Source organism: Apium graveolens, chromosome 6, assembly GCF_009905375.1.
Source record: "Apium graveolens cultivar Ventura chromosome 6, ASM990537v1, whole genome shotgun sequence".
In the NCBI taxonomy this organism is placed as follows: Eukaryota; Viridiplantae; Streptophyta; class Magnoliopsida; order Apiales; family Apiaceae; genus Apium; species Apium graveolens.
In genome coordinates this window covers 234,046,254-234,055,687 of record NC_133652.1, presented here as the reverse complement: position 1 = coordinate 234,055,687, position 9,434 = coordinate 234,046,254, and positions in this window count along the sequence as shown.

Sequence of the window (9,434 nt, the reverse complement as noted above, 5' to 3'; positions counted from 1 at the left end):
TCATGAAGAAATGGATTGCATAGTTTCACTCTTTTCCTCTCCTTTTTCCTGGAAGTAACCCAGACTCTCACTCATAACACTCTCTTCCCTCAATCCTAAGAGTGATTGGACAACCACTAAGTCTTCTGCACTTGAAATAAATGAAGTTTGAAGTTGTGCAGAGACACTTGACGGATGAGTAATATCCATCGGGTTAGTGATTTTGCTAACCGACGGATAACTGCTGTTAAGCTTATCTGTCGGGATACAGTCACTACTCGACGGATGAGCAATATCCATCTAGAGATTAGAAATGAATGAACTTGGAATAGAAACTATTGTGGACTATGTGCTGATTGATGATATTTTGGGCACAGATGATTTAACAGTTCCTGAAAGAATTGGCAAGTGACCCAACAAATCATCTAAAAGATGATGCTCACTTGCACTAGATTTTGGCTTCCCCAATAAAGTTAAAGAAGGGGAATCATGAATTGATGTGTTGATCATACCCACATCCATAGAATTTATGGGAGAATTTGGTGTGTGAGGTGCTTCTATTACTAGAGATTTTGGCTGTGACTCCACATTTATTGGAGCCACATCAAGCTGAATTTGAGAAGGTGCAGTGTCTGTGTCTTTGGCACCAGTTTGCACAGTGTGTGTACCCTGTGCATCCCCAAGGGTTTTGGATTTCTTCAATCTGGCATAAGTTTGGGGTGAGCTTGTGTCCCTTACCCTCTTGGCTTGTGCTCTTGGTTGAGAGCTTTGTTCAATAGTTACATCCTTTTGGGAGGATGCAACTAGAAATGAGCTTTTATCCTTTTTAAGCACTATAGTTTGTTGGGAAACTACAGTGTGGCTAGGCTGGGAACCACTCAACTCTCCATCCTTATCCTTAGGGTTTCTTTTATGTTCACCCTTTCCCTCACCTACCTTTCCCACCTTCAAACTCCCATCTTTGGTTTTGGTGGATTTTGCAACTGGCAGCTTTTGAGAGATACCAGAGGGGGCTTTCTTTGATTTGGATTTTGAAATTTTTGTTGGTTTGGTAGCTTGGGTAGGCAACTGTTGGGTCATTGACACAGTTACCATAGCTACACTAGAACTCAAAGAAACTAGTGAGGTTGAGATAGTAGTAGGGATAGATGAACTTACCTCACTTAACTGAGGTGCATGCATTACAGGGAAATAGAAAAGTGGTACTTCTCTGTGATGATTTTCCCTGTTCAAATCTGCAATGATTCTTCTCTCTTGAACCCAACAATCTAATTTGTTGTTTGGGTTCTCAAGCATAATTTCCTCAGAGAGGTGGTTAGCTAACATCATGAAAAATCTAGCATAATAAACATTTTTGCCTCTCTTATTTAGCTCTCCTAATTTAAATCCCAACTCAAACAAAATAAGGTCACTAAAATTAAAGTACTTATCTGTAACTAGCATGTAGAGCATGTTAAGCATTGAAATATTAACTGAATCAAAATTACTGATTTTCCTATAAAAGACCTTGGTCACTATATCACACAAGAAACTCCATTCCTTCCTAAGACCCAATCTCCTAATGTCACTCAACTTAGAAGTAGAAAGGGCATAGTTCATGAAATTAAGCATATTAACTATATCAGTGTCTGTGTGTGGTGAGGTCACATTATTGTCAGGAATTTTGAAACATGCTTTGATAACATCACTATTAATACAGAATTCCTTACCTTTAATGGTGAGTGTGATGGTCTTATCTGTTGAGTTGTATGTAGCCGTGGTCCACATTTCTTCAACAACTTCACAAAAGATGGTAGGTGATTCCAGCATGGCATAGCTAAGCTTGCAGTTCTTCACAAAATCCATCATTTTGTGATAGTCACCAGATTGTTGAATCCCTTTGTTTACTAAGGTCGTGAAGTTATTCTTCTCATAAATGAACCCAGTTTGATACATAATCTTGACAACAGGCGCCATTGTTAGAGACTAAGAGCTTGTAGAGAGAGAGTAAGTGCTTTGAAAGAGAAAGAAATTGGAGCAGATAATTTGAGAATGATAAAAGAAAAGCAATGGAAATGAAATAAGCTTTTATACTATCTCAAAAATAACTGCCAAAAATAATAAAGTAAAATAAAGTAGCCAATTAAAATTGCCTAAAATAGCCGTTCAAAAATAAATTGTAAAAATTCCACCCATTATCCGTCGTGTTATGCTTACAAACTGTAAGTATACTCGATGGATAATGTTCGAAAATCAACGGCTAAGATTAAGATAATTCGACGTATGAGGATAAACTGTTATCCGTCGAGTCATAAAATATTCCAGAAAAATAATTGATTTTTATTAGCAAATTGTATTCCGGCAGATGATCAAACCCGATGGATAACGATCATCCATCGAGATGTAAATTTTGAATTAGCCAAAATTTCATCCAAGACTGAAAAATTAATTAAATTTCTGGTTGCATTATAACTTGCAAATTATCTCATAAAGATTTAAGAATAATTGAGCATACCTAACTCACTTACCAACCTTGAGAAGGTGGATTCATCCAGTGGCTTGGTAAAAATATCTGCAAGCTGCTTCTCACTTGGAACAAAATGTAGTTCCACAATACCATTCATTACATGTTCTCTTATGAAGTGGTACTTGATGTCTATGTTCTTTGTCCTTGAATGTTGTATTGGATTTTCAGTGATGGCAATTGCACTTATGTTATCACAAAAAATAGAAATCCTTTCAACTTGCAAACCATAGTCTAGCAGTTGCTTTTTCCTCCACAAAATATGTGCACAACAACTGCCAGCAGCAATATATTCAGCTTCAGCTGTTGAAGTAGAAACTGAATTTTTCTTTTTACTGAACCAGGACACAAACTTGTTTCCTAGAAATTGACAGGTTCCTGTTGTACTTTTCCTATCAATTCTACAACCTGCATAATCTGCATCTGAATAACCAGTTAGATCAAAACCAGAATCTCTAGGGTACCAAATGCCAAGTTTTGGTGTTCCCTTGAGATATCTGAAAATTCTCTTAATAGCTACTAAGTGAGATTCTCTAGGATCAGCCTGAAATCTAGCACATAAACAAGTAGCAAATATTATATCTGGCCTACTAGCTGTTAAGTACAGAAGTGAGCCAACCATGCCCCTATAACTTGAAATATCCACAGACTTTTCAGTAGTGTTTAATTCAAGCTTAGTTGTAGTAGCCATGGGAGTTTTTGCAGATGTGTAATCCATTAGATCAAACTTCTTTAAAAGATCAAAAATGTATTTAGTTTGACTAATGAATATTCCATCACTAACTTGCTTCACTTGCAAGCCAAGAAAGTAAGTTAGTTCTCGCATCATACTCATTTCATACTTACTTTGCATCAATTTGGAAAACTTTTTGCAAAGTTTCTCATCTGTAGAGCCAAAACTAATATCATCTACATAAATTTAAACAAGTATGCTAGAGCCATTAACATTTCTAAAGAATAAAGTTTTATCTAGAGTACCTCTTGTGAAGTGACTTTCCAAAAGGAACTTTGATAAAGTGTCATACCAGGCTCTAGGTGCTTGCTTTAGTCCATAAAGTGCTTTCAAAAGATAATAGACATGTTCTGCAAAATTTGGATCTTCAAAACTAGGAGGTTGACTGACATATACTTCCTCCTCCAAATCTCCATTCAGAATGGCACTTTTGATATCCATTTGATAAACCTTGAAATTTGCATGGGCTGCATAGGCTAAGAAGATTCTGATGGCTTCAAGTCTTGCAACAGGAGAAAATGTTTCATCAAAATCTATTCCTTCTTGTTGACAATAACCCTTAGCAACCAATCTAGCTTTGTTCCTGACTACTATGCCATTTTCATCCATCTTATTTCTGAATACCCATTTGGTGTCTATTGGATTCTTTCCTTTAGGCTTGGGCACCAGCTTCCATACATTATTCCTCTCGAATTGGTTTAGCTCCTCCCGCATAGCTAAAATCCAATCAGGATCCAACAAAGCTTCCTCCACCTTCTTTGGTTCTTCCTTGGAAAGGAAGCTGTTGTATAGACATTCTTCTTGAGTTGCTCTCCTGGTTTGAACTCTAGAAGAAACATCACCAATGATGAGCTCAAAGGGATGATCATTTGTCCATTTCCTTTGTTGAGGTAGATTAGCTCTAGATGAAGAGGCCTCATTGATGTCTTGATGTGTGATTGAGTTTTGATTATTAGAAACTCCCCCTGAGTTTCTGGATCTCTGATTTGAAAAAGGGGAACTTTCTATAGGTGATCTATTCTGATTTCCAGCTTCTTTTGATAACCCGACGGATGGTGAATTTTGAGTTCTGATGGATGAAGCTGGTTGTCTACCGACGGATAATTCAGATTGCCTCCCGACGGATGAAGCATTATGCAACTCGACAGATGTTGAATTTTGTGCTTCATTTGTAGTGAATTTTTCTGCATTATCTTTTGATACGATTTCTTGATCACTTACATCATCACTGTCATCACTAACCGTCTCCACATTATCAAATTTGAGGCTCTAATGGTAATCTCCATCTTGCAGTCCTTCAATCTTTTTATCATCAAACACAACATGTATTGATTCCACAACAATGTTGGTTCTTAGATTGTAGACTCTAAATGCTTTACCAACAGCATATCCAACAAAAATTCCTTCATCTGCTTTAGCATCAAACTTCCCATTTTGATCAGTTTGATTTCTCAGAATATAGCATTTGCAGCCAAAGACATGAAGGAAATTTAGAGTTGGTTTCTTGTTTTTGATCAATTGATAAGGAGTCATGTATTTTTCTTGATTGATAAGAGAAATATTCTGAGTGTAGCATGCAGTATTTACAGCTTCAGACCAAAAATATGTTGGCAATTTAGATTCTTCAAGCATTGTCCTGGCAGCTTTAATAAGTGATCTGTTCTTCCTTTCCACTACTCCATTCTGTTGTGGGGTTCTTGCTGCTGAAAACTCATGCAAAATTCCATTTTCTTCACAAAATGCTCTCATGACAGAATTCTTGAACTCAGTTCCATTACCACTCCTGATTCTTCTAACTTTGAAATCAGGATGATTATTGACTTGCCTTATGTGATTGATTATGATTTCACTAGCCTCATCTTTATACTTTAAGAAATATGTCCAAGAGAACTTTGAGAAATCATCTACAATTACTAGGCAAAATCTTTTCCTTGAAATACACAACACATTGACTGGTCCAAACAGATCCATGTGTAGCAGTTGCAAAGGTTCTTCAATTGTTGAATCAAGTTTCTTTTTGAATGATGCTTTAATCTGCTTTCCCTTTTGGAAGGCATCACACAATCCATCCTTAGAAAAATCCACTAGAGGAATGCCTCTAACCAATTCTTTCTTTACTAGCTCATTCAAGGTCTTGAAGTTTAGATGGGATAGTTTCTTGTGCCATAACCAACTTTCATCCTGACTTGCTTTGCTGAGAAGACAAGTAATAGATTCTGCATTAGATGAGTTGAAGTCAGCTAGGTACACATTTCCTTTTCTCACACCAGTGAGAACCACTTTGTTGCTCCTCTTGTTAGTCACAACACAGGCTTCTGAGTTGAAGGTTACTGAATTACCTTTATCACAAAGCTAGCTGATACTCAACAAATTGTGCTTGAGACCATCCACCAAGGCAACTTCCTCAATGATGACATTTTCTTTTGAAATCAAGCCATATCCCACAGTATAACCCTTGTTGTCATCTCCAAAAGTAATACTAGGGCCAGCTCTCTCCTTGAACTCTGTGAGCAGGGTAGAATCACCAGTCATGTGTCTTGAACAACCACTATCCAAGTACCATAGATTCTTTCCGTTTCTCTACACACATCAAAATCAAATCAAGTTGATTTTGGTACCCAAGTTTTCTTGGGTCCTGCCTTGTTAGCTTTCTTTTTCTGTTTCTTAGGCTTTATCTCATTTGACTTGGGGATATCAGATTCTTCCTTAGTCATTTGAGTTGGGCCTTTGAAACCATTCATCATAACAGGATTATCATGCATACTTTGATTAACAGGGAATGGCATGCTATTAGTGAACATGTTATTCCACTAAGGCATGCTAAATGGCATTTGTGGCATACTAAATGCAGCATAATAGGGATTAGGTGCAAATGGCATATTAGCAAACTGTGCATTCATATTCTGTGTAGACATAGCATTCATAGGCATAGGAGGCATGGCATTCATGTTAGGAAAGTGAGGTGGCACAGATATGGAAGTAGGCATGGCAGATTTGCTATTAACAGATAAATGATTTACACTACCACACTTGACATAGATTTTTCTTGGAGCATATTTATCAGGTGTGTAGTTATTGTGTTTGTTAATCCCCACTTTACCATTTCTATTATTTTTCTTTTTAGTCTCTGTTTTAACCTCAATCCTTTCAAGTCTGTCACTCAATTGTTTGATAGTCATATGGCCAACATTAGCCTCCTTCCTTTTCTTAACTTGACACGATTCTCTTGTAACAAAATTCTTGGAAACTGATCCATACTTTTCATTTAACTTAACGAGTTTGGCTTTACTGATAGGCTTGCTCACAGTGGACGGATGAGGACTTACATCACTCGACGGATAACCCTTTTTGTTATCCGACGGATGACCCTTATCATCCGTCGAGTCTACATCTGTTAGCACTCCTTGCACGAAATTTGGATCTAGCTTCTCCTAGTTCTTCTTCCAAGCTGCATCACAAAAGGACTCGATCCCTTGAACTTTGGTGATTTGAGCATGAACATCTCTAGATGTTTTTCATGCCTTAATCACCTCATGTTCACGATCAAGTTGCTTCTTCAAAATTTCTTCTTTCTTCAAGGACTCAGTTAATTCCTCCTTGGCAATCTTACACTCAATTCTTAATTTTTCAAAATCAATGAACTGAGACTCTAGTACATTATTCCTCTCACTTAAAAACAAATTATTTTCTTTGATTTTAGCATTTTCTTTAGTAAGAGACTTAAGTGTAATACGCAAATGATATAACTCTGTAGACATGTCATTTATAGCATCATTACAATCAGCTTTAGATAAATGTGCAAGGTTTGTAGTAATTACCTGATTACTTGAAGAACTTGTCTCTGTTTCATCAGACTTGGCCATTAGGGCTAGATTGATATAGCTGACATCTTCATCTTCATCCAAAACATCTGCTGCCCATTCATTTTCCTGTGTAATGAAAGCCCTTTCCTTTTGTTTGGGAAACTCAAAGTATTTCTGTTTATAATCCACAGGCTCAAACTTCTTTTTGTTGGAATCTGACTTTCTACACTCACTGGCAAAGTGCCCTGCTAAGCCACATTTGAAACATTTGAATTTTGATTTATCCACCATGTTTCTATTTGACTTGGCTGCTCCAAAGTTCTTCTTGAACTTGAGCTTGGCAAATCTTCTGGAAAGAAATGCTAGATGTTCATCAATATCCTCCATGCCATCTTGGCTAAAAGAATCTTCATTTTCAGCTACCAGCCCCTTGCCCTTGTTTTCACAGACCCTTGAAGTTGATTCAACAGCTTCCATCTTCATCTCCTTCTCTTTTTCTAACTCAACAACTAGTGCAATGGATCCTCCTTTCTTCTTTCCTCTCTCCATCCTCTCATTTTGCTCTATCTCAAGCTCATAAGTCTTCAGGATGCCATACAGTCTCTCCAAAGTAAACTCCTTATAATCTTGAGAGTTTCTTAATGAGACTGTCATTGGTTTCCATTCCTTTGGAAGAGATCTAAGGAATTTCATATTGGAGTCTTTTTTCTGATAGACCCTTCCATGCAGCTTCAGAGCATTTAGTAGTTTTTGAAACCTACTAAAGATGTCAGTGAGAGACTCACTTTATTCACTATGAAAATGCTCATATTGCTGAATCAGTAGCTGCATCTTATTTTCTCTAACTTGCTCAGTGCCATCACAGATGATCTGTATAGTGTGCTAAACATCCTTGGCAGTTTTGCAATTGATGATGTTGTCAAACATATCACCATCAACTCCATTGAACAGGATATTCATGGCCTCTTTCTCCTTCCTGACTTGTTTAATATCAGGATCAGACCATTCATGCCTTGGCTTGGGGACAGATGGCTCATTTCCAGTTGTAGCTCTCATTGGTACATGAGGCCCTCTTTCTATGCAATCTACATAGGCCTCATCTTGAGAAAGTAAATGAAGATGCATCTTTACCTTCCAATGATGGTAATTATCTTTATCCAGAAAAGGAATCTTGACTCCAGCATCCTTCTTGTTCATCTTGCTGTGTTGTTGTGATCTTTAAACTCTTTATTCTTCAAGAGCTTGCTCTGATACCAATTGTTAGTCCCTTAACAATTTAACAAGAATTACAGAAGGAGGGTTGAAAGGAATTCTTGAAACTTTTTCTTAAATAAAATTGTTCTAACTTAAATATATATATATATATATATATATATCAGTGTGAATTGATTTTCCGAGTGCGGAATAATAACTTCAAATGAATCAAAATACAAGTAATTAAAAACACAAGTCTTTAAAAACTTTCTGGTGGATTTGAATGTATCCACCAGAGATATATAATATATATCGAGAGAACTCTGTGTAGCATAAAGCTCACAGCTGCTTACAAATGTTGAACAACTAAGAATGCAGAGAAATGCTAAGAATACAACTTACAAATGTTTCTCTCTTGGTTGCTTAGTTAGTTATTTTATTTGCTGCTTCTTGGTTTATATATCACCAAGATTACAAAGTAATAATACAAGATAATAAAACAAAAACTATCAAGTGTAATACTATGTTACTTCATTACTCTATTCCAGCATCTTTGAATATCTTCATAATAGCATGGAAATGGCAATGCTTCGTTGTTCTCGAAAACCCAGTTGAATAGGCTTCCACATTCCATTTGCATACACTCGACGCAGGTGACTGTGTTGTCACTGTCAACAGATGTTTGAATTCTTTATCCATCGGGTTCATTATCTTCCATCGAGTTCATGATCATCCGTCGGGTTGCCTAGTTGATCATCCGTTGAATGGCACTGTTGTTTATCCGTCGGGTAGCAATCTGGCACTTGACTTCATTTCATTTATGCAGGATTACAAGACATCATCTATGTACAATTAATCAACCTATTCTGCATATCTAGATAAACTGAACATGACTTGAGTACTAATTACAGAATCTAAACAATTTATATGCAGAAATGTGCTACAGACTTATTGTTACATAAGTTACTCACTCGATGGATAATAAATCATCGAGTGCTACATTTTTCACTAAGTAAAATCTACCAAAGTGTTTTGTTAATCTAATAACCCCAAAAATTTTGAACTTTTTGTAACCCTTATGAATAGTGATTTTGTTGATTATGCTGAATAAGAAAACTTTTCATGCCACACTTTGTAGAGGTTCTTTTATTGTTATTCTGAGATCTTTTTAGTACTCTATATGGTATATAAGTGTATGTAAAGATCGTCAGAATCCAAATTC